Here is a 22,803-nt window from a genome sequence, read left to right as displayed (position 1 = left end):
ATACGCTGTCCAACAGCATCGTCCCTGAACCAGATGGGATGGGGGTTAGGATGAGGGCAAGGGGTCCTGTGGTTAGGTTTAGGGTTAGGGGCCTAGGGTTAGGGTTAGGGAAAGAGGATTTGGGGTAGGGGTAGTAGAAAGCAGGGTCCGTCGGGAGCCGTTAATTCCTTGGCCTCTTTCTCGCCGGTTACTTTGTGGGAAACGATTCCTAAAATTGGACAGTATCGGTCCAACATGGAGAAGACTGAAGTAGTGTTTTAGAGGGGCACCCCAATGCTGTTCCAGGCGGCACTGGCCAGGGTTAGGTAAGAACGGTAATATCCGTGGACCGACCCAGTCGGTCCAACGTTGTGCACGGGCCACTCCTGGAACATAGGGTGCCCCTCACTCGGTAAAATAACCTCAAATGAACACCATAGGTAGTTCTAAAAATTCTGCTTTAATGCAGTTGTTGTAAGTGGACCATTTGTCATAAAATATGCTTTTAAATTTTCCCTGTTTGGGGTAGATAATTGTCCTATTATTCCAGTAAGGTATATAGGTGGTTCAAAAAATTCTGCTACAATGCAGTTGTTATAAGTAGACCATTTGCCATAAATTTGGTTTTTAAATCATCCTTGATTGGAGTAGGTAATTCCTTCTATTTTCCTTTTTTCAGGTAAGGTAATTACAATGGTAAGTATCGTCTTAATTCTCAATAATAGTGTCATAACACATCCATGGTTGCAATCTTTAAGCCCGCCGCGACGTTTCGATTGAAATAAATCTTCTTCAGGCTTGGGCTTAAGATGTGTGGTAAGTGGTAATAAACACAAGTCATTTTGCTTTGTTTGTGATGAGTGCATGGAGCATTTTGTCCTATGCTGGCTGAGGTCAGAGTGAGCAGTGAGCTGTTTGCTGCTCTGCCTTATATACTCTCTGCCTCTGTTAGGCTCCTCCCCTTTCTTTTACAAAACTCTTTTCGAGACAATGTGAAGGGTGGATCCAATTGAGATGTGAAGTGGGTAATTCCTTCTCTTAAGGTAATTACCAGGTAAGTATTTGTCATAAAATTGTGTTAATGTTTTTTTCTTATTTGAAATAAAACATGTAGTAAATCCAATGGTGTTGTCCGTAATTCCTTCTTTATTCCTTTATAGAGGTAAGGTAATTACACAGGTAAGTGGTCTGCATTGCAGTTATGAAAACAAATTATAAGAAATGGAACATTTGGTGTTTGTTCGTAGTGGGGCAGGTAATTCCTCCTTATTCAGGTTGGGTAATTACATAAATGTTAGGGTTAGGGTTAGGGTTAGGGTTAGGGTTGGGTTAGGGTTAGAGTTCAGGGTTCATGAGTATGGTTTAGGGTTAGGGTTAGGGTTGGGTTAGGGTTAGAGTTCAGGGTTCATGAGTATGGTTTATTTGCACTGGCCTATTGATCTTAAAGTGGTGGCACGGTTGGAGGAGCTCCGCTCCCTCTAACGGGGGACCAGGGTATGATCCCCAGGCAGAGCACGTCTGCAAGGACCATGGGACAGAGAAAGGATGAATACGGTTGCTGCCTGGGTTGGAGTATTTGTTGGGCGTCATTCTGTCTAAATTTTATGGAGGAAAATAAAATTAAAAAACTAAGTAAACCTGGTTGGGGATTAATTTTATCTATGAAGGTGGTATTTTATTCCTGGAGTAACATAGACTAATGAAAAATGGGGATTTATGGAAACAAAATTGTAAAATGAATAATGGTGTAGTGGCAGAGATGACGCCACTGGCCCAGAGAATCCTAGTTCGATTCCCCCCGAGGCATGTGTGTTAAAGTGGTGCCTTGGGGGGCCTGAGTGGACCCAGGCAGCACGGCTGGTTGTAGAGGGAAAAAAAACAAAAGGGGGGAGGGGGAAAGGGGAAAACACGGGGGAGTTGATAAGGAAGACTACATGAGAGGGAAATTTAAACTGATTGTCGGGTGGGTGTCCTATGATTGTACTTAATTGTCATTGAGGCCTGTTGGCGTGATTGTACCTAATTTAAAAATCCATAATTTTTCTGTCCTCTTTCTCTGCCCAATGGTCCAATGGTCTTCTGATTCTAGACCAGAGATTATAAGATTATTGACGGAGTGGAGCTGAAAATGGTTAATGAGGGGGGTGGTTAACTTGCCTTCCCCAATGTTATATATGTGTTGTTTTAATCGGGTGAGTATGGAGTGTTTTGTTTCCCCGATATAATGTTTATTGCAGGTGGTGCATGTAATGATGTAAATGACGTTGGTGGTGTGGAGTGTAAATGTACCTAATGTGGGGAATGCTGTATTGCTGTGAGGGTTTGAAATAAATTTTCTGTTTTTATAGTGTGTGTGGTATTGTGTTTGTGTTGGTGGTTTGTTATCAGAGTATTTTGACCTTATTAGTAAACTGTGGAGGTTTTTGTTTTTCCTGTAAGCTGATATGATGACGTGATTTTGGAAAGCCGGCTGTAGGGTTTGAGTATGAATGAAGTTCTGTTTGATGATGTTATGTAAACCTTTGATTCTATGTGAGAAGGTAGATATGAATGGTACCGGGACACGGGGTGGAGCAATCCGGGGAATGGAGCGAGTGGGAGCGAGAGACGCCAAAGTGCTGGTCTTGATATGGCGGAGGAAGCGTTTGGAGTAGCCCCTAGACCTGAGACTACAAAATAGAATGGAGATGGAAGAATGCAGGTCTATTACACGGGATGATATTCTGTGAAAACGGATGATTTGAGATTTAATAATGCCTTTAAATGTGTGTTTCGGATGATAGCTAGTTTTATGGAGAAGGGCGTGTGTGTCTGTTGTTTTAAAGTAAACTTTGGTAAGTAGTTGTGAGTATGACAAGTTTTTTGACCGGTCAAAAAAAACAGTTGTATCTAAAAAATTAACTTGTAGTGGATCTATGATGTACTTAACTTTAATAGACTGATGGTGGCTATTCAATGTGTCAATGAAATCAGAAAATAAAGAAATGTCATGTTGCCATATTCCAAAAATGTCATCTAAAAATCTGAGGTAGGTGAGGGGTTTGTGGGTGCACTTGGCCAATGCCTCTCGCTCCCACTCGCTCAGGTAAATGTTTGCATATGACGGGGCGTATCGCTGACCCATGGCCGTTCCGTGGATTTGCAGGAATTGTTTGTTATTGAATGAAAAGTCGTTATTGTTGAGGCAGATGGTAAGGAGTTGAATAATTTCTTTGTCCGGTCTATTGTTGTCGGGGTTGTTATTGAAGTTGGATATTATAGCCTTGATACCGATTTGTGTATTGATATTTGTGTATAGACTGTCTATGTCGATTGTAAATAAGTATGACTGATTTGGAACAACCATGGGCCGGATGGTATCTATAAAATGATAAGTGTCCTTGATGTAACTTGGGTGTTTATTGGAAAGGGGTCCTAGGAAATGTTCGATGTATTCTGAGATATGGTATGATGTACTATTGCAATCTGAGACTATTGGTCTGCCGGGAGGAACCTCATAGGGTACGGTCCATGATGGGGGTTCCTTGTGGATTTTGGGTAATAGATAGAACTGGCGGGGGCGGGGTTGGTCGGGGCCAAACAGGTAGATTTTTTGCTTGTGGTTAATGGTTTTATTGTCATATAAAGTTTGTATAATACTACGGAGGAGTGGTTGGGTTTGACTTTGTAGGTCTGACGGAATGGGTTTATAATGTGTGGTGTTTGAGAGTTGTCTATTTGCCTCCAGTAAATACTGCTGTCTATCCATAATGACTATTTTTGAACCTTTGTCCGCGGGTTTAATGATAATATTAGGATTTTGGGTAAGTTCTTCTAAGGCCCTGCGTTCAGGCCCCGAGAGGTTGTCAACAACGTCCCCTGGGGGCCGGTAATAACGCAGGGCCTGTTTGTTCTTTTGCACCAGGTTTATTGTGGCTGTGTGTGATTGAGCCGTGGTGGGTTCCCAATTAGACCTGTGAATGAAGGGTGTCTGAATGTGGTCCGGTTTATTATAGAAATAACTGATGATCTTTAACCTTCTGTTGTATTGGTGTAAATCCCTATGAAATTCCTCCCAGTCAAACTGTAATGGGCGTGGGATGAATGAAAGACCCCTTTCCAATAACCGGATCTGATCTGAAGTTGGAGTAAATAGTGTGGATAAGTTAAGTATGTTTGCTGTAGAGCTCCACCCCAAGTCGACTGCAGGGTCAGTATGGGGCATAGGGTTTGGAGGGTTAGGGTTAGGGTTAGGATTAGGGTTGGGGTTGGGGTTAAGGTTAGGGTTAGGGTTAGGGTTGGGATTAGAAGGTTTAGGGTTAGGGTTAGGGTTAGGGGTGGCGTTTGTGCCCGGTTTGGGTTTGGGTCTTACTATAAATTTAACTGTTTGAGCCAGTAATCGAAAATGAGTTGCGCGGTAGCCGGCTTCCAATGGATGTTGTCCTTTTCTGTTACAAATGTGTCGTGAGGGATCTCTGCTAAAAATGGGAAGTATGTGGCTATTGTGTTGTTGATGTATTTTAAATTGTACTGTTGTTTAACGCTGAGGTTGTCTGAGAAGTTTATGATAGGGAAGTAGATGTCAGCATTAGGGAAGGCAAGTTGGGCCTGTTTGTATAGAGATTTTAACTGTTTGCAGGAAGTCTGCCTGGGGTCCTGGTCCTTATTATTGATCCCAATGGAGAGGACCACTATTTTTGTGTTGGGGTTGGGTACCGTTTTTTCACATATCTTTAAAAAGTGGTACATGTTAGCCCCCGGGTAGCTGTCTAATTGTAAGTCTGGGTTGTTGTGGGGGGGGATTCGATTGATGTTGGAATCCCCCAACACCAGGACTGGTCTACGGCTTTTGAAAGACCAGTCCTGGAGTTTCCTGGTGTGTCGGGCGATGTGTGATGTGGGATGGTATTTACCTGATGTGGGAGTGTGTGGTGGTAGGCTGAATGGGGAGGAGGTGGAGGAGGGTCCTGTGGGGCTATCCTCGGGGGGTGGAGGTGTGCTGGACCCCCGAACGGCACAAGTGGGAGGTGGACTTCCGCGGAGAAGTGGTAGGGAGGTCTCAGATACGGCTTGAGTGGCAATATTAGCCTTTAATTGCCCGCTCATCATGTTAGGTGACCCTCCCGTTATGGTTGTCGGGGCTCCTCGCTGTTCCATTGTGCCAGTCCGGGGACCAGCAACACCTGTGGGTGTAGAAGGGGGAGAGGAAATGGTATCAAGGTTGATGGTTGAAACATTTGAATAACTGTGGGTGTTGAGTGATATGGACTGTAGTTCTAGGGTATTGTTTTGTGTGTCTGGTACTGGATGAATTAGGACTTCTGTTTGCTGTGTCCGTCTTCCTGTACTGATAGTAGGTGAGTCGGGGGTACTGGGGCTTAGGGGTAGTCGTGTCATAGGGGTTTTCCGTCTAGTCACTGTCGGTAGGATGGGGGAGAGTTTGGGGTTGGGTTTTGAGATGATTTCTGCCCCCTGGGAGACCGGTTCGGGTCCCCAGGAGACTACTTTCTTGCCCCTCACTGAGGGAGGGGTGGAGGTGTTTGGGTCAGGAGGGGTTTGTCTTGTAGTCAGATGTAGAGGTGCCCTCTGTGTTTGTAGAGGGCCCTTGTTATATATTGGGTAGGTCGGAAGTCCGTACAGTGGTTTTCGTCTTGGTTTGGGTATGGGGTGGTCAGGTAGTGTCGGTTGTAGGGGGGGCCTGGTTTGGGGTAAGGGGAATGTCTTCTGTCTGTTGGTCTGGTATGGGTGGTCATGTCTGGGTCGTTGAGGTTGCGGTTGTAGGCCATCCAGTGTTGTCTGGCACTGGGTGGGGGTGGGGAGTAGTGGTGTCCGGGGCTGTTGAATTGGAAAGGGCTGAAATGCAGGGGGTAACTTACTGATGACTGGTAGTGGTGGGAATTCCTCTTCATCGGATAATTCCGGGATGGTGGAGAGGGAGCCCTCCAACCTGCTCTTAGGGTTGAGAAAAGTTTTATTGTTCTTAATGATGTTACGTTGCAGTATACCTTCTGTTGCCTTGATGGTGTCCGCCCGGAGTCTCTGGCCATACCGCTTCCTAGCCCATCTGGTAGCTATTTGAAACGCTATGGGGTTGTGTGGTGTGTGGCCGAGGGTATGTATTGTATTGGTGTAATGTTCCCGTAATATAGCCATGTTTGTTTTCATCCAGTTGTCCGTATTGTTTTTGATCTTGTGACGTGTGGTGTCTGATGGTGTGGCCGGTTTGATGAAGTCCGTCAGTCTGGTGACCTGACGCATCATCCCAGGTGGGAAAGTGTTGGTGGTGATTGAATTATCTGTTGTGTGTTTGTGGTGTATAGCCTGTATTAATTGAAATATTTGTTTAGAAGCGGTGCGGGTGGCTGGGTCCGGTACCTGATTCCATGTGTTGGTGGGTGCTGTGTTCATGTTTGTTAACCGGCGTGTATTGTTGTGTTTGTATTGTGCAGCTGAGTGTGTGTTTACAGACATCAGGGGTTGTGGGGCTGTGTTTGTGTGTGTGTGTGTGAGCTGTGGCCTGTGTCCTAGACCACTCATCGGTACGGGCTTTGCTCTGTTAAAAAACATTTTAAAAGTCACTGGAGGGGGCTCTTACCCTGGTAGTGTAGTTGGAGGTCACCTTTGTCCAGTAAATGGCTGATGGCTTGTTCCTCGGCCTTCCTAGTTGGAGCTGGGGTGACGTTTAAGGCAGTGGTCCAGCAGAATGGGGTTCAGGTGCCTTTGGTTGTTGCCTGGTGGGTATCCCTGGTAGTGTAGGTCTCCTTGGTCCAGTAGTTGGCTGGGCCTCCCAAGTTGGAGCTGGGTTGGTGTTGGGCAGTGGTCCAGGAGGATGAGGATGAGTTCCAGGTGTATCCTAGTAAAAGAAGGGAACTCCAAAAAAAACGTCTCAGTATAACCAAGAGCGGGGGGGAGGTCTCCAGAAAAATAATTAATTAATAAGTTTTCCAAAAAAGGATTTTTAGGAAATAAGTCTCTGATAACCTCGTCCCAGCCGGGAGGAGGATCACAAGAAAAAAATAAATTAAAAGCAATATCAGATACAAAACTCCTACTGGTAAAAGCAAGGCCGCTTAAAACCAGAGTTTAAAAGATAGGAGTGTTGTTTAAAAAAATGGGGGGAGAGGCTTAGGCAGAAGTCCCTCAGGATGTTTAGTGCTCTAAGCTTTGTTGAAAACTAGTAGCTTTTTAGTCCAAAAAACAAAGAATCAAAAAGCAAAAAAATCAAAAAGACAATACTCCAACTGGTAAAAAGCCAGGCTGCTTTAAAACCAGAGTTTTTAGAAGATAGGAGTCTATTGTTTGATGTTCTAAGCTCTGTTTAAAACCGATAGCTTTTTAGTCCAAAAACCAAAAAAAGACAATACTCCAACTGGTTAAAAGCCAGGCTGCTTTAAAACCAGAGTTTTTTAGAGGATAGGAGTCTATTGCTTAATAAAAACGGGGAAAGGCTTAAGGCAAAAGCCACTCAGGGTGTTTTTGGAACGAGTGGCTTAGTTAAAAAGGCAAAAACAAAAGACCCAACTGGTTAAAAGCAAGGCTGTTTAAATACCAGAGTGTGGAAAGAGTCAATTGTTTTAAGCATAAGGAAGGCCTCAGGCAGCAGCCCCCCAGGACATTCAAAAAACTAGCTTTAATAGTTAAAAACAAATCTTCTAATAGTTAAAAAGCAAGGCTGCTTTAAAACCAGAGTTTTAAAAGATAAAAGAGTCTAAGCTGACGTACCGTTGAGTAGTATTTAGGATCCTGACGTTTCGCATTGGTCGATGCTTCTTCAGAGGATGTGTGGACAAGACCGACAGCTCTGGTGGTTATAAAGTGTTGGAGGAGGGGATGTGTGCCCCTCCCCCAAGGCTCAAACCACCAATCAGTAAGTAGTGTTGTGAGTAGGTCTGTTGTGATAGGGCTAGGAGGGTAGGCCATTTTGTATGGTTTCCCTCCAATATATTTGAATCTTGGAGGGAAAGTTGTTGTCCCACACGATTGGTTCCCTTAGGGGGTGGTGGCTGGAAAATAGAGAGAGAAATGTCTGTATTCTGGCTAGATGTTTTAAGACAGTGTTTGGCCTACCAGGATAGCTCTCAGTCTCTCATGTGGAGGACCTGGGTTCAAAACCCCCCAGACCTGGAGCTAGGACCAGGGTCAATTTTTGTCTGAACAGTCGTTTCTTCGAAAATACGATATATATTTTTTTATGTATAAAAATAAAAATGTATAGTAGTTGTAAAGCGGGTTGTGTGTCAAGATCAATGGCACGGGCTGGGTTAGGGTTGGGTTAGGGTTAGAGTTCAGGGTTCATGAGTATGGTTTATTTGCACTGGCCTATTGATCTTAAAGTGGTGGCACGGTTGGAGGAGCTCCGCTCCCTCTAACGGGGGACCAGGGTATGATCCCCAGGCAGAGCACGTCTGCAAGGACCATGGGACAGAGAAAGGATGAATACGGTTGCTGCCTGGGTTGGAGTATTTGTTGGGCGTCATTCTGTCTAAATTTTATGGAGGAAAATAAAATTAAAAAACTAAGTAAACCTGGTTGGGGATTAATTTTATCTATGAAGGTGGTATTTTATTCCTGGAGTAACATAGACTAATGAAAAATGGGGATTTATGGAAACAAAATTGTAAAATGAATAATGGTGTAGTGGCAGAGATGACGCCACTGGCCCAGAGAATCCTAGTTCGATTCCCCCCGAGGCATGTGTGTTAAAGTGGTGCCTTGGGGGGCCTGAGTGGACCCAGGCAGCACGGCTGGTTGTAGAGGGAAAAAAAACAAAAGGGGGGAGGGGGAAAGGGGAAAACACGGGGGAGTTGATAAGGAAGACTACATGAGAGGGAAATTTAAACTGATTGTCGGGTGGGTGTCCTATGATTGTACTTAATTGTCATTGAGGCCTGTTGGCGTGATTGTACCTAATTTAAAAATCCATAATTTTTCTGTCCTCTTTCTCTGCCCAATGGTCCAATGGTCTTCTGATTCTAGACCAGAGATTATAAGATTATTGACGGAGTGGAGCTGAAAATGGTTAATGAGGGGGGTGGTTAACTTGCCTTCCCCAATGTTATATATGTGTTGTTTTAATCGGGTGAGTATGGAGTGTTTTGTTTCCCCGATATAATGTTTATTGCAGGTGGTGCATGTAATGATGTAAATGACGTTGGTGGTGTGGAGTGTAAATGTACCTAATGTGGGGAATGCTGTATTGCTGTGAGGGTTTGAAATAAATTTTCTGTTTTTATAGTGTGTGTGGTATTGTGTTTGTGTTGGTGGTTTGTTATCAGAGTATTTTGACCTTATTAGTAAACTGTGGAGGTTTTTGTTTTTCCTGTAAGCTGATATGATGACGTGATTTTGGAAAGCCGGCTGTAGGGTTTGAGTATGAATGAAGTTCTGTTTGATGATGTTATGTAAACCTTTGATTCTATGTGAGAAGGTAGATATGAATGGTACCGGGACACGGGGTGGAGCAATCCGGGGAATGGAGCGAGTGGGAGCGAGAGACGCCAAAGTGCTGGTCTTGATATGGCGGAGGAAGCGTTTGGAGTAGCCCCTAGACCTGAGACTACAAAATAGAATGGAGATGGAAGAATGCAGGTCTATTACACGGGATGATATTCTGTGAAAACGGATGATTTGAGATTTAATAATGCCTTTAAATGTGTGTTTCGGATGATAGCTAGTTTTATGGAGAAGGGCGTGTGTGTCTGTTGTTTTAAAGTAAACTTTGGTAAGTAGTTGTGAGTATGACAAGTTTTTTGACCGGTCAAAAAAAACAGTTGTATCTAAAAAATTAACTTGTAGTGGATCTATGATGTACTTAACTTTAATAGACTGATGGTGGCTATTCAATGTGTCAATGAAATCAGAAAATAAAGAAATGTCATGTTGCCATATTCCAAAAATGTCATCTAAAAATCTGAGGTAGGTGAGGGGTTTGTGGGTGCACTTGGCCAATGCCTCTCGCTCCCACTCGCTCAGGTAAATGTTTGCATATGACGGGGCGTATCGCTGACCCATGGCCGTTCCGTGGATTTGCAGGAATTGTTTGTTATTGAATGAAAAGTCGTTATTGTTGAGGCAGATGGTAAGGAGTTGAATAATTTCTTTGTCCGGTCTATTGTTGTCGGGGTTGTTATTGAAGTTGGATATTATAGCCTTGATACCGATTTGTGTATTGATATTTGTGTATAGACTGTCTATGTCGATTGTAAATAAGTATGACTGATTTGGAACAACCATGGGCCGGATGGTATCTATAAAATGATAAGTGTCCTTGATGTAACTTGGGTGTTTATTGGAAAGGGGTCCTAGGAAATGTTCGATGTATTCTGAGATATGGTATGATGTACTATTGCAATCTGAGACTATTGGTCTGCCGGGAGGAACCTCATAGGGTACGGTCCATGATGGGGGTTCCTTGTGGATTTTGGGTAATAGATAGAACTGGCGGGGGCGGGGTTGGTCGGGGCCAAACAGGTAGATTTTTTGCTTGTGGTTAATGGTTTTATTGTCATATAAAGTTTGTATAATACTACGGAGGAGTGGTTGGGTTTGACTTTGTAGGTCTGACGGAATGGGTTTATAATGTGTGGTGTTTGAGAGTTGTCTATTTGCCTCCAGTAAATACTGCTGTCTATCCATAATGACTATTTTTGAACCTTTGTCCGCGGGTTTAATGATAATATTAGGATTTTGGGTAAGTTCTTCTAAGGCCCTGCGTTCAGGCCCCGAGAGGTTGTCAACAACGTCCCCTGGGGGCCGGTAATAACGCAGGGCCTGTTTGTTCTTTTGCACCAGGTTTATTGTGGCTGTGTGTGATTGAGCCGTGGTGGGTTCCCAATTAGACCTGTGAATGAAGGGTGTCTGAATGTGGTCCGGTTTATTATAGAAATAACTGATGATCTTTAACCTTCTGTTGTATTGGTGTAAATCCCTATGAAATTCCTCCCAGTCAAACTGTAATGGGCGTGGGATGAATGAAAGACCCCTTTCCAATAACCGGATCTGATCTGAAGTTGGAGTAAATAGTGTGGATAAGTTAAGTATGTTTGCTGTAGAGCTCCACCCCAAGTCGACTGCAGGGTCAGTATGGGGCATAGGGTTTGGAGGGTTAGGGTTAGGGTTAGGATTAGGGTTGGGGTTGGGGTTAAGGTTAGGGTTAGGGTTAGGGTTGGGATTAGAAGGTTTAGGGTTAGGGTTAGGGTTAGGGGTGGCGTTTGTGCCCGGTTTGGGTTTGGGTCTTACTATAAATTTAACTGTTTGAGCCAGTAATCGAAAATGAGTTGCGCGGTAGCCGGCTTCCAATGGATGTTGTCCTTTTCTGTTACAAATGTGTCGTGAGGGATCTCTGCTAAAAATGGGAAGTATGTGGCTATTGTGTTGTTGATGTATTTTAAATTGTACTGTTGTTTAACGCTGAGGTTGTCTGAGAAGTTTATGATAGGGAAGTAGATGTCAGCATTAGGGAAGGCAAGTTGGGCCTGTTTGTATAGAGATTTTAACTGTTTGCAGGAAGTCTGCCTGGGGTCCTGGTCCTTATTATTGATCCCAATGGAGAGGACCACTATTTTTGTGTTGGGGTTGGGTACCGTTTTTTCACATATCTTTAAAAAGTGGTACATGTTAGCCCCCGGGTAGCTGTCTAATTGTAAGTCTGGGTTGTTGTGGGGGGGGATTCGATTGATGTTGGAATCCCCCAACACCAGGACTGGTCTACGGCTTTTGAAAGACCAGTCCTGGAGTTTCCTGGTGTGTCGGGCGATGTGTGATGTGGGATGGTATTTACCTGATGTGGGAGTGTGTGGTGGTAGGCTGAATGGGGAGGAGGTGGAGGAGGGTCCTGTGGGGCTATCCTCGGGGGGTGGAGGTGTGCTGGACCCCCGAACGGCACAAGTGGGAGGTGGACTTCCGCGGAGAAGTGGTAGGGAGGTCTCAGATACGGCTTGAGTGGCAATATTAGCCTTTAATTGCCCGCTCATCATGTTAGGTGACCCTCCCGTTATGGTTGTCGGGGCTCCTCGCTGTTCCATTGTGCCAGTCCGGGGACCAGCAACACCTGTGGGTGTAGAAGGGGGAGAGGAAATGGTATCAAGGTTGATGGTTGAAACATTTGAATAACTGTGGGTGTTGAGTGATATGGACTGTAGTTCTAGGGTATTGTTTTGTGTGTCTGGTACTGGATGAATTAGGACTTCTGTTTGCTGTGTCCGTCTTCCTGTACTGATAGTAGGTGAGTCGGGGGTACTGGGGCTTAGGGGTAGTCGTGTCATAGGGGTTTTCCGTCTAGTCACTGTCGGTAGGATGGGGGAGAGTTTGGGGTTGGGTTTTGAGATGATTTCTGCCCCCTGGGAGACCGGTTCGGGTCCCCAGGAGACTACTTTCTTGCCCCTCACTGAGGGAGGGGTGGAGGTGTTTGGGTCAGGAGGGGTTTGTCTTGTAGTCAGATGTAGAGGTGCCCTCTGTGTTTGTAGAGGGCCCTTGTTATATATTGGGTAGGTCGGAAGTCCGTACAGTGGTTTTCGTCTTGGTTTGGGTATGGGGTGGTCAGGTAGTGTCGGTTGTAGGGGGGGCCTGGTTTGGGGTAAGGGGAATGTCTTCTGTCTGTTGGTCTGGTATGGGTGGTCATGTCTGGGTCGTTGAGGTTGCGGTTGTAGGCCATCCAGTGTTGTCTGGCACTGGGTGGGGGTGGGGAGTAGTGGTGTCCGGGGCTGTTGAATTGGAAAGGGCTGAAATGCAGGGGGTAACTTACTGATGACTGGTAGTGGTGGGAATTCCTCTTCATCGGATAATTCCGGGATGGTGGAGAGGGAGCCCTCCAACCTGCTCTTAGGGTTGAGAAAAGTTTTATTGTTCTTAATGATGTTACGTTGCAGTATACCTTCTGTTGCCTTGATGGTGTCCGCCCGGAGTCTCTGGCCATACCGCTTCCTAGCCCATCTGGTAGCTATTTGAAACGCTATGGGGTTGTGTGGTGTGTGGCCGAGGGTATGTATTGTATTGGTGTAATGTTCCCGTAATATAGCCATGTTTGTTTTCATCCAGTTGTCCGTATTGTTTTTGATCTTGTGACGTGTGGTGTCTGATGGTGTGGCCGGTTTGATGAAGTCCGTCAGTCTGGTGACCTGACGCATCATCCCAGGTGGGAAAGTGTTGGTGGTGATTGAATTATCTGTTGTGTGTTTGTGGTGTATAGCCTGTATTAATTGAAATATTTGTTTAGAAGCGGTGCGGGTGGCTGGGTCCGGTACCTGATTCCATGTGTTGGTGGGTGCTGTGTTCATGTTTGTTAACCGGCGTGTATTGTTGTGTTTGTATTGTGCAGCTGAGTGTGTGTTTACAGACATCAGGGGTTGTGGGGCTGTGTTTGTGTGTGTGTGTGTGAGCTGTGGCCTGTGTCCTAGACCACTCATCGGTACGGGCTTTGCTCTGTTAAAAAACATTTTAAAAGTCACTGGAGGGGGCTCTTACCCTGGTAGTGTAGTTGGAGGTCACCTTTGTCCAGTAAATGGCTGATGGCTTGTTCCTCGGCCTTCCTAGTTGGAGCTGGGGTGACGTTTAAGGCAGTGGTCCAGCAGAATGGGGTTCAGGTGCCTTTGGTTGTTGCCTGGTGGGTATCCCTGGTAGTGTAGGTCTCCTTGGTCCAGTAGTTGGCTGGGCCTCCCAAGTTGGAGCTGGGTTGGTGTTGGGCAGTGGTCCAGGAGGATGAGGATGAGTTCCAGGTGTATCCTAGTAAAAGAAGGGAACTCCAAAAAAAACGTCTCAGTATAACCAAGAGCGGGGGGGAGGTCTCCAGAAAAATAATTAATTAATAAGTTTTCCAAAAAAGGATTTTTAGGAAATAAGTCTCTGATAACCTCGTCCCAGCCGGGAGGAGGATCACAAGAAAAAAATAAATTAAAAGCAATATCAGATACAAAACTCCTACTGGTAAAAGCAAGGCCGCTTAAAACCAGAGTTTAAAAGATAGGAGTGTTGTTTAAAAAAATGGGGGGAGAGGCTTAGGCAGAAGTCCCTCAGGATGTTTAGTGCTCTAAGCTTTGTTGAAAACTAGTAGCTTTTTAGTCCAAAAAACAAAGAATCAAAAAGCAAAAAAATCAAAAAGACAATACTCCAACTGGTAAAAAGCCAGGCTGCTTTAAAACCAGAGTTTTTAGAAGATAGGAGTCTATTGTTTGATGTTCTAAGCTCTGTTTAAAACCGATAGCTTTTTAGTCCAAAAACCAAAAAAAGACAATACTCCAACTGGTTAAAAGCCAGGCTGCTTTAAAACCAGAGTTTTTTAGAGGATAGGAGTCTATTGCTTAATAAAAACGGGGAAAGGCTTAAGGCAAAAGCCACTCAGGGTGTTTTTGGAACGAGTGGCTTAGTTAAAAAGGCAAAAACAAAAGACCCAACTGGTTAAAAGCAAGGCTGTTTAAATACCAGAGTGTGGAAAGAGTCAATTGTTTTAAGCATAAGGAAGGCCTCAGGCAGCAGCCCCCCAGGACATTCAAAAAACTAGCTTTAATAGTTAAAAACAAATCTTCTAATAGTTAAAAAGCAAGGCTGCTTTAAAACCAGAGTTTTAAAAGATAAAAGAGTCTAAGCTGACGTACCGTTGAGTAGTATTTAGGATCCTGACGTTTCGCATTGGTCGATGCTTCTTCAGAGGATGTGTGGACAAGACCGACAGCTCTGGTGGTTATAAAGTGTTGGAGGAGGGGATGTGTGCCCCTCCCCCAAGGCTCAAACCACCAATCAGTAAGTAGTGTTGTGAGTAGGTCTGTTGTGATAGGGCTAGGAGGGTAGGCCATTTTGTATGGTTTCCCTCCAATATATTTGAATCTTGGAGGGAAAGTTGTTGTCCCACACGATTGGTTCCCTTAGGGGGTGGTGGCTGGAAAATAGAGAGAGAAATGTCTGTATTCTGGCTAGATGTTTTAAGACAGTGTTTGGCCTACCAGGATAGCTCTCAGTCTCTCATGTGGAGGACCTGGGTTCAAAACCCCCCAGACCTGGAGCTAGGACCAGGGTCAATTTTTGTCTGAACAGTCGTTTCTTCGAAAATACGATATATATTTTTTTATGTATAAAAATAAAAATGTATAGTAGTTGTAAAGCGGGTTGTGTGTCAAGATCAATGGCACGGGCTGGGTTAGGGTTGGGTTAGGGTTAGAGTTCAGGGTTCATGAGTATGGTTTATTTGCACTGGCCTATTGATCTTAAAGTGGTGGCACGGTTGGAGGAGCTCCGCTCCCTCTAACGGGGGACCAGGGTATGATCCCCAGGCAGAGCACGTCTGCAAGGACCATGGGACAGAGAAAGGATGAATACGGTTGCTGCCTGGGTTGGAGTATTTGTTGGGCGTCATTCTGTCTAAATTTTATGGAGGAAAATAAAATTAAAAAACTAAGTAAACCTGGTTGGGGATTAATTTTATCTATGAAGGTGGTATTTTATTCCTGGAGTAACATAGACTAATGAAAAATGGGGATTTATGGAAACAAAATTGTAAAATGAATAATGGTGTAGTGGCAGAGATGACGCCACTGGCCCAGAGAATCCTAGTTCGATTCCCCCCGAGGCATGTGTGTTAAAGTGGTGCCTTGGGGGGCCTGAGTGGACCCAGGCAGCACGGCTGGTTGTAGAGGGAAAAAAAACAAAAGGGGGGAGGGGGAAAGGGGAAAACACGGGGGAGTTGATAAGGAAGACTACATGAGAGGGAAATTTAAACTGATTGTCGGGTGGGTGTCCTATGATTGTACTTAATTGTCATTGAGGCCTGTTGGCGTGATTGTACCTAATTTAAAAATCCATAATTTTTCTGTCCTCTTTCTCTGCCCAATGGTCCAATGGTCTTCTGATTCTAGACCAGAGATTATAAGATTATTGACGGAGTGGAGCTGAAAATGGTTAATGAGGGGGGTGGTTAACTTGCCTTCCCCAATGTTATATATGTGTTGTTTTAATCGGGTGAGTATGGAGTGTTTTGTTTCCCCGATATAATGTTTATTGCAGGTGGTGCATGTAATGATGTAAATGACGTTGGTGGTGTGGAGTGTAAATGTACCTAATGTGGGGAATGCTGTATTGCTGTGAGGGTTTGAAATACATTTTCTGTTTTTATAGTGTGTGTGGTATTGTGTTTGTGTTGGTGGTTTGTTATCAGAGTATTTTGACCTTATTAGTAAACTGTGGAGGTTTTTGTTTTTCCTGTAAGCTGATATGATGACGTGATTTTGGAAAGCCGGCTGTAGGGTTTGAGTATGAATGAAGTTCTGTTTGATGATGTTATGTAAACCTTTGATTCTATGTGAGAAGGTAGATATGAATGGTACCGGGACACGGGGTGGAGCAATCCGGGGAATGGAGCGAGTGGGAGCGAGAGACGCCAAAGTGCTGGTCTTGATATGGCGGAGGAAGCGTTTGGAGTAGCCCCTAGACCTGAGACTACAAAATAGAATGGAGATGGAAGAATGCAGGTCTATTACACGGGATGATATTCTGTGAAAACGGATGATTTGAGATTTAATAATGCCTTTAAATGTGTGTTTCGGATGATAGCTAGTTTTATGGAGAAGGGCGTGTGTGTCTGTTGTTTTAAAGTAAACTTTGGTAAGTAGTTGTGAGTATGACAAGTTTTTTGACCGGTCAAAAAAAACAGTTGTATCTAAAAAATTAACTTGTAGTGGATCTATGATGTACTTAACTTTAATAGACTGATGGTGGCTATTCAATGTGTCAATGAAATCAGAAAATAAAGAAATGTCATGTTGCCATATTCCAAAAATGTCATCTAAAAATCTGAGGTAGGTGAGGGGTTTGTGGGTGCACTTGGCCAATGCCTCTCGCTCCCACTCGCTCAGGTAAATGTTTGCATATGACGGGGCGTATCGCTGACCCATGGCCGTTCCGTGGATTTGCAGGAATTGTTTGTTATTGAATGAAAAGTCGTTATTGTTGAGGCAGATGGTAAGGAGTTGAATAATTTCTTTGTCCGGTCTATTGTTGTCGGGGTTGTTATTGAAGTTGGATATTATAGCCTTGATACCGATTTGTGTATTGATATTTGTGTATAGACTGTCTATGTCGATTGTAAATAAGTATGACTGATTTGGAACAACCATGGGCCGGATGGTATCTATAAAATGATAAGTGTCCTTGATGTAACTTGGGTGTTTATTGGAAAGGGGTCCTAGGAAATGTTCGATGTATTCTGAGATATGGTATGATGTACTATTGCAATCTGAGACTATTGGTCTGCCGGGAGGAACCTCATAGGGTACGGTCCATGATGGGGGTTCCTTGTGGATTTTGGGTAATAGATAGAACTGGCGGGGGCGGGGTTGGTCGGGGCCAAACAGGTAGATTTTTTGCTTGTGGTTAATGGTTTTATTGTCATATAAAGTTTGTATAATACTACGGAGGAGTGGTTGGGTTTGACTTTGTAGGTCTGACGGAATGGGTTTATAATGTGTGGTGTTTGAGAGTTGTCTATTTGCCTCCAGTAAATACTGCTGTCTATCCATAATGACTATTTTTGAACCTTTGTCCGCGGGTTTAATGATAATATTAGGATTTTGGGTAAGTTCTTCTAAGGCCCTGCGTTCAGGCCCCGAGAGGTTGTCAACAACGTCCCCTGGGGGCCGGTAATAACGCAGGGCCTGTTTGTTCTTTTGCACCAGGTTTATTGTGGCTGTGTGTGATTGAGCCGTGGTGGGTTCCCAATTAGACCTGTGAATGAAGGGTGTCTGAATGTGGTCCGGTTTATTATAGAAATAACTGATGATCTTTAACCTTCTGTTGTATTGGTGTAAATCCCTATGAAATTCCTCCCAGTCAAACTGTAATGGGCGTGGGATGAATGAAAGACCCCTTTCCAATAACCGGATCTGATCTGAAGTTGGAGTAAATAGTGTGGATAAGTTAAGTATGTTTGCTGTAGAGCTCCACCCCAAGTCGACTGCAGGGTCAGTATGGGGCATAGGGTTTGGAGGGTTAGGGTTAGGGTTAGGATTAGGGTTGGGGTTGGGGTTAAGGTTAGGGTTAGGGTTAGGGTTGGGATTAGAAGGTTTAGGGTTAGGGTTAGGGTTAGGGGTGGCGTTTGTGCCCGGTTTGGGTTTGGGTCTTACTATAAATTTAACTGTTTGAGCCAGTAATCGAAAATGAGTTGCGCGGTAGCCGGCTTCCAATGGATGTTGTCCTTTTCTGTTACAAATGTGTCGTGAGGGATCTCTGCTAAAAATGGGAAGTATGTGGCTATTGTGTTGTTGATGTATTTTAAATTGTACTGTTGTTTAACGCTGAGGTTGTCTGAGAAGTTTATGATAGGGAAGTAGATGTCAGCATTAGGGAAGGCAAGTTGGGCCTGTTTGTATAGAGATTTTAACTGTTTGCAGGAAGTCTGCCTGGGGTCCTGGTCCTTATTATTGATCCCAATGGAGAGGACCACTATTTTTGTGTTGGGGTTGGGTACCGTTTTTTCACATATCTTTAAAAAGTGGTACATGTTAGCCCCCGGGTAGCTGTCTAATTGTAAGTCTGGGTTGTTGTGGGGGGGGATTCGATTGATGTTGGAATCCCCCAACACCAGGACTGGTCTACGGCTTTTGAAAGACCAGTCCTGGAGTTTCCTGGTGTGTCGGGCGATGTGTGATGTGGGATGGTATTTACCTGATGTGGGAGTGTGTGGTGGTAGGCTGAATGGGGAGGAGGTGGAGGAGGGTCCTGTGGGGCTATCCTCGGGGGGTGGAGGTGTGCTGGACCCCCGAACGGCACAAGTGGGAGGTGGACTTCCGCGGAGAAGTGGTAGGGAGGTCTCAGATACGGCTTGAGTGGCAATATTAGCCTTTAATTGCCCGCTCATCATGTTAGGTGACCCTCCCGTTATGGTTGTCGGGGCTCCTCGCTGTTCCATTGTGCCAGTCCGGGGACCAGCAACACCTGTGGGTGTAGAAGGGGGAGAGGAAATGGTATCAAGGTTGATGGTTGAAACATTTGAATAACTGTGGGTGTTGAGTGATATGGACTGTAGTTCTAGGGTATTGTTTTGTGTGTCTGGTACTGGATGAATTAGGACTTCTGTTTGCTGTGTCCGTCTTCCTGTACTGATAGTAGGTGAGTCGGGGGTACTGGGGCTTAGGGGTAGTCGTGTCATAGGGGTTTTCCGTCTAGTCACTGTCGGTAGGATGGGGGAGAGTTTGGGGTTGGGTTTTGAGATGATTTCTGCCCCCTGGGAGACCGGTTCGGGTCCCCAGGAGACTACTTTCTTGCCCCTCACTGAGGGAGGGGTGGAGGTGTTTGGGTCAGGAGGGGTTTGTCTTGTAGTCAGATGTAGAGGTGCCCTCTGTGTTTGTAGAGGGCCCTTGTTATATATTGGGTAGGTCGGAAGTCCGTACAGTGGTTTTCGTCTTGGTTTGGGTATGGGGTGGTCAGGTAGTGTCGGTTGTAGGGGGGGCCTGGTTTGGGGTAAGGGGAATGTCTTCTGTCTGTTGGTCTGGTATGGGTGGTCATGTCTGGGTCGTTGAGGTTGCGGTTGTAGGCCATCCAGTGTTGTCTGGCACTGGGTGGGGGTGGGGAGTAGTGGTGTCCGGGGCTGTTGAATTGGAAAGGGCTGAAATGCAGGGGGTAACTTACTGATGACTGGTAGTGGTGGGAATTCCTCTTCATCGGATAATTCCGGGATGGTGGAGAGGGAGCCCTCCAACCTGCTCTTAGGGTTGAGAAAAGTTTTATTGTTCTTAATGATGTTACGTTGCAGTATACCTTCTGTTGCCTTGATGGTGTCCGCCCGGAGTCTCTGGCCATACCGCTTCCTAGCCCATCTGGTAGCTATTTGAAACGCTATGGGGTTGTGTGGTGTGTGGCCGAGGGTATGTATTGTATTGGTGTAATGTTCCCGTAATATAGCCATGTTTGTTTTCATCCAGTTGTCCGTATTGTTTTTGATCTTGTGACGTGTGGTGTCTGATGGTGTGGCCGGTTTGATGAAGTCCGTCAGTCTGGTGACCTGACGCATCATCCCAGGTGGGAAAGTGTTGGTGGTGATTGAATTATCTGTTGTGTGTTTGTGGTGTATAGCCTGTATTAATTGAAATATTTGTTTAGAAGCGGTGCGGGTGGCTGGGTCCGGTACCTGATTCCATGTGTTGGTGGGTGCTGTGTTCATGTTTGTTAACCGGCGTGTATTGTTGTGTTTGTATTGTGCAGCTGAGTGTGTGTTTACAGACATCAGGGGTTGTGGGGCTGTGTTTGTGTGTGTGTGTGTGAGCTGTGGCCTGTGTCCTAGACCACTCATCGGTACGGGCTTTGCTCTGTTAAAAAACATTTTAAAAGTCACTGGAGGGGGCTCTTACCCTGGTAGTGTAGTTGGAGGTCACCTTTGTCCAGTAAATGGCTGATGGCTTGTTCCTCGGCCTTCCTAGTTGGAGCTGGGGTGACGTTTAAGGCAGTGGTCCAGCAGAATGGGGTTCAGGTGCCTTTGGTTGTTGCCTGGTGGGTATCCCTGGTAGTGTAGGTCTCCTTGGTCCAGTAGTTGGCTGGGCCTCCCAAGTTGGAGCTGGGTTGGTGTTGGGCAGTGGTCCAGGAGGATGAGGATGAGTTCCAGGTGTATCCTAGTAAAAGAAGGGAACTCCAAAAAAAACGTCTCAGTATAACCAAGAGCGGGGGGGAGGTCTCCAGAAAAATAATTAATTAATAAGTTTTCCAAAAAAGGATTTTTAGGAAATAAGTCTCTGATAACCTCGTCCCAGCCGGGAGGAGGATCACAAGAAAAAAATAAATTAAAAGCAATATCAGATACAAAACTCCTACTGGTAAAAGCAAGGCCGCTTAAAACCAGAGTTTAAAAGATAGGAGTGTTGTTTAAAAAAATGGGGGGAGAGGCTTAGGCAGAAGTCCCTCAGGATGTTTAGTGCTCTAAGCTTTGTTGAAAACTAGTAGCTTTTTAGTCCAAAAAACAAAGAATCAAAAAGCAAAAAAATCAAAAAGACAATACTCCAACTGGTAAAAAGCCAGGCTGCTTTAAAACCAGAGTTTTTAGAAGATAGGAGTCTATTGTTTGATGTTCTAAGCTCTGTTTAAAACCGATAGCTTTTTAGTCCAAAAACCAAAAAAAGACAATACTCCAACTGGTTAAAAGCCAGGCTGCTTTAAAACCAGAGTTTTTTAGAGGATAGGAGTCTATTGCTTAATAAAAACGGGGAAAGGCTTAAGGCAAAAGCCACTCAGGGTGTTTTTGGAACGAGTGGCTTAGTTAAAAAGGCAAAAACAAAAGACCCAACTGGTTAAAAGCAAGGCTGTTTAAATACCAGAGTGTGGAAAGAGTCAATTGTTTTAAGCATAAGGAAGGCCTCAGGCAGCAGCCCCCCAGGACATTCAAAAAACTAGCTTTAATAGTTAAAAACAAATCTTCTAATAGTTAAAAAGCAAGGCTGCTTTAAAACCAGAGTTTTAAAAGATAAAAGAGTCTAAGCTGACGTACCGTTGAGTAGTATTTAGGATCCTGACGTTTCGCATTGGTCGATGCTTCTTCAGAGGATGTGTGGACAAGACCGACAGCTCTGGTGGTTATAAAGTGTTGGAGGAGGGGATGTGTGCCCCTCCCCCAAGGCTCAAACCACCAATCAGTAAGTAGTGTTGTGAGTAGGTCTGTTGTGATAGGGCTAGGAGGGTAGGCCATTTTGTATGGTTTCCCTCCAATATATTTGAATCTTGGAGGGAAAGTTGTTGTCCCACACGATTGGTTCCCTTAGGGGGTGGTGGCTGGAAAATAGAGAGAGAAATGTCTGTATTCTGGCTAGATGTTTTAAGACAGTGTTTGGCCTACCAGGATAGCTCTCAGTCTCTCATGTGGAGGACCTGGGTTCAAAACCCCCCAGACCTGGAGCTAGGACCAGGGTCAATTTTTGTCTGAACAGTCGTTTCTTCGAAAATACGATATATATTTTTTTATGTATAAAAATAAAAATGTATAGTAGTTGTAAAGCGGGTTGTGTGTCAAGATCAATGGCACGGGCTGGGTTAGGGTTGGGTTAGGGTTAGAGTTCAGGGTTCATGAGTATGGTTTATTTGCACTGGCCTATTGATCTTAAAGTGGTGGCACGGTTGGAGGAGCTCCGCTCCCTCTAACGGGGGACCAGGGTATGATCCCCAGGCAGAGCACGTCTGCAAGGACCATGGGACAGAGAAAGGATGAATACGGTTGCTGCCTGGGTTGGAGTATTTGTTGGGCGTCATTCTGTCTAAATTTTATGGAGGAAAATAAAATTAAAAAACTAAGTAAACCTGGTTGGGGATTAATTTTATCTATGAAGGTGGTATTTTATTCCTGGAGTAACATAGACTAATGAAAAATGGGGATTTATGGAAACAAAATTGTAAAATGAATAATGGTGTAGTGGCAGAGATGACGCCACTGGCCCAGAGAATCCTAGTTCGATTCCCCCCGAGGCATGTGTGTTAAAGTGGTGCCTTGGGGGGCCTGAGTGGACCCAGGCAGCACGGCTGGTTGTAGAGGGAAAAAAAACAAAAGGGGGGAGGGGGAAAGGGGAAAACACGGGGGAGTTGATAAGGAAGACTACATGAGAGGGAAATTTAAACTGATTGTCGGGTGGGTGTCCTATGATTGTACTTAATTGTCATTGAGGCCTGTTGGCGTGATTGTACCTAATTTAAAAATCCATAATTTTTCTGTCCTCTTTCTCTGCCCAATGGTCCAATGGTCTTCTGATTCTAGACCAGAGATTATAAGATTATTGACGGAGTGGAGCTGAAAATGGTTAATGAGGGGGGTGGTTAACTTGCCTTCCCCAATGTTATATATGTGTTGTTTTAATCGGGTGAGTATGGAGTGTTTTGTTTCCCCGATATAAT

At 44.7% G+C, this 22,803-nt stretch overlaps 3 long non-coding RNA genes across 3 annotated transcripts; all 3 read right to left on the bottom strand.

Moving 5' to 3' along the window:
• Positions 1–4,744: 4,744 nt before the first annotated feature.
• On the bottom strand, positions 4,745–6,943 carry LOC133962379 (uncharacterized). Its single transcript, XR_009922115.1, has 3 exons — positions 6,554–6,943; positions 5,835–5,905; positions 4,745–5,141 (listed from the first exon to the last, which is right to left on the bottom strand). It is a non-coding gene; the product is annotated as an uncharacterized LOC133962379 (long non-coding RNA).
• Positions 6,944–11,610: 4,667 nt separating this feature from the next.
• Positions 11,611–13,809, bottom strand: LOC133962370 (uncharacterized). Its single transcript, XR_009922114.1, has 3 exons — positions 13,420–13,809; positions 12,701–12,771; positions 11,611–12,007 (listed from the first exon to the last, which is right to left on the bottom strand). It is a non-coding gene; the product is annotated as an uncharacterized LOC133962370 (long non-coding RNA).
• A 4,667-nt stretch (positions 13,810–18,476) lies between these two features.
• LOC133962358 (uncharacterized) lies at positions 18,477–20,728 on the bottom strand. Its single transcript, XR_009922112.1, has 3 exons — positions 20,286–20,728; positions 19,567–19,637; positions 18,477–18,873 (listed from the first exon to the last, which is right to left on the bottom strand). It is a non-coding gene; the product is annotated as an uncharacterized LOC133962358 (long non-coding RNA).
• Positions 20,729–22,803: the final 2,075 nt, after the last annotated feature.

Source organism: Platichthys flesus, chromosome 10 (genome assembly GCF_949316205.1).
Source record: "Platichthys flesus chromosome 10, fPlaFle2.1, whole genome shotgun sequence".
Lineage (NCBI taxonomy): Eukaryota > Metazoa > Chordata > Actinopteri > Pleuronectiformes > Pleuronectidae > Platichthys > Platichthys flesus.
This window is presented reverse-complemented; position numbering and strand designations above follow the sequence as displayed.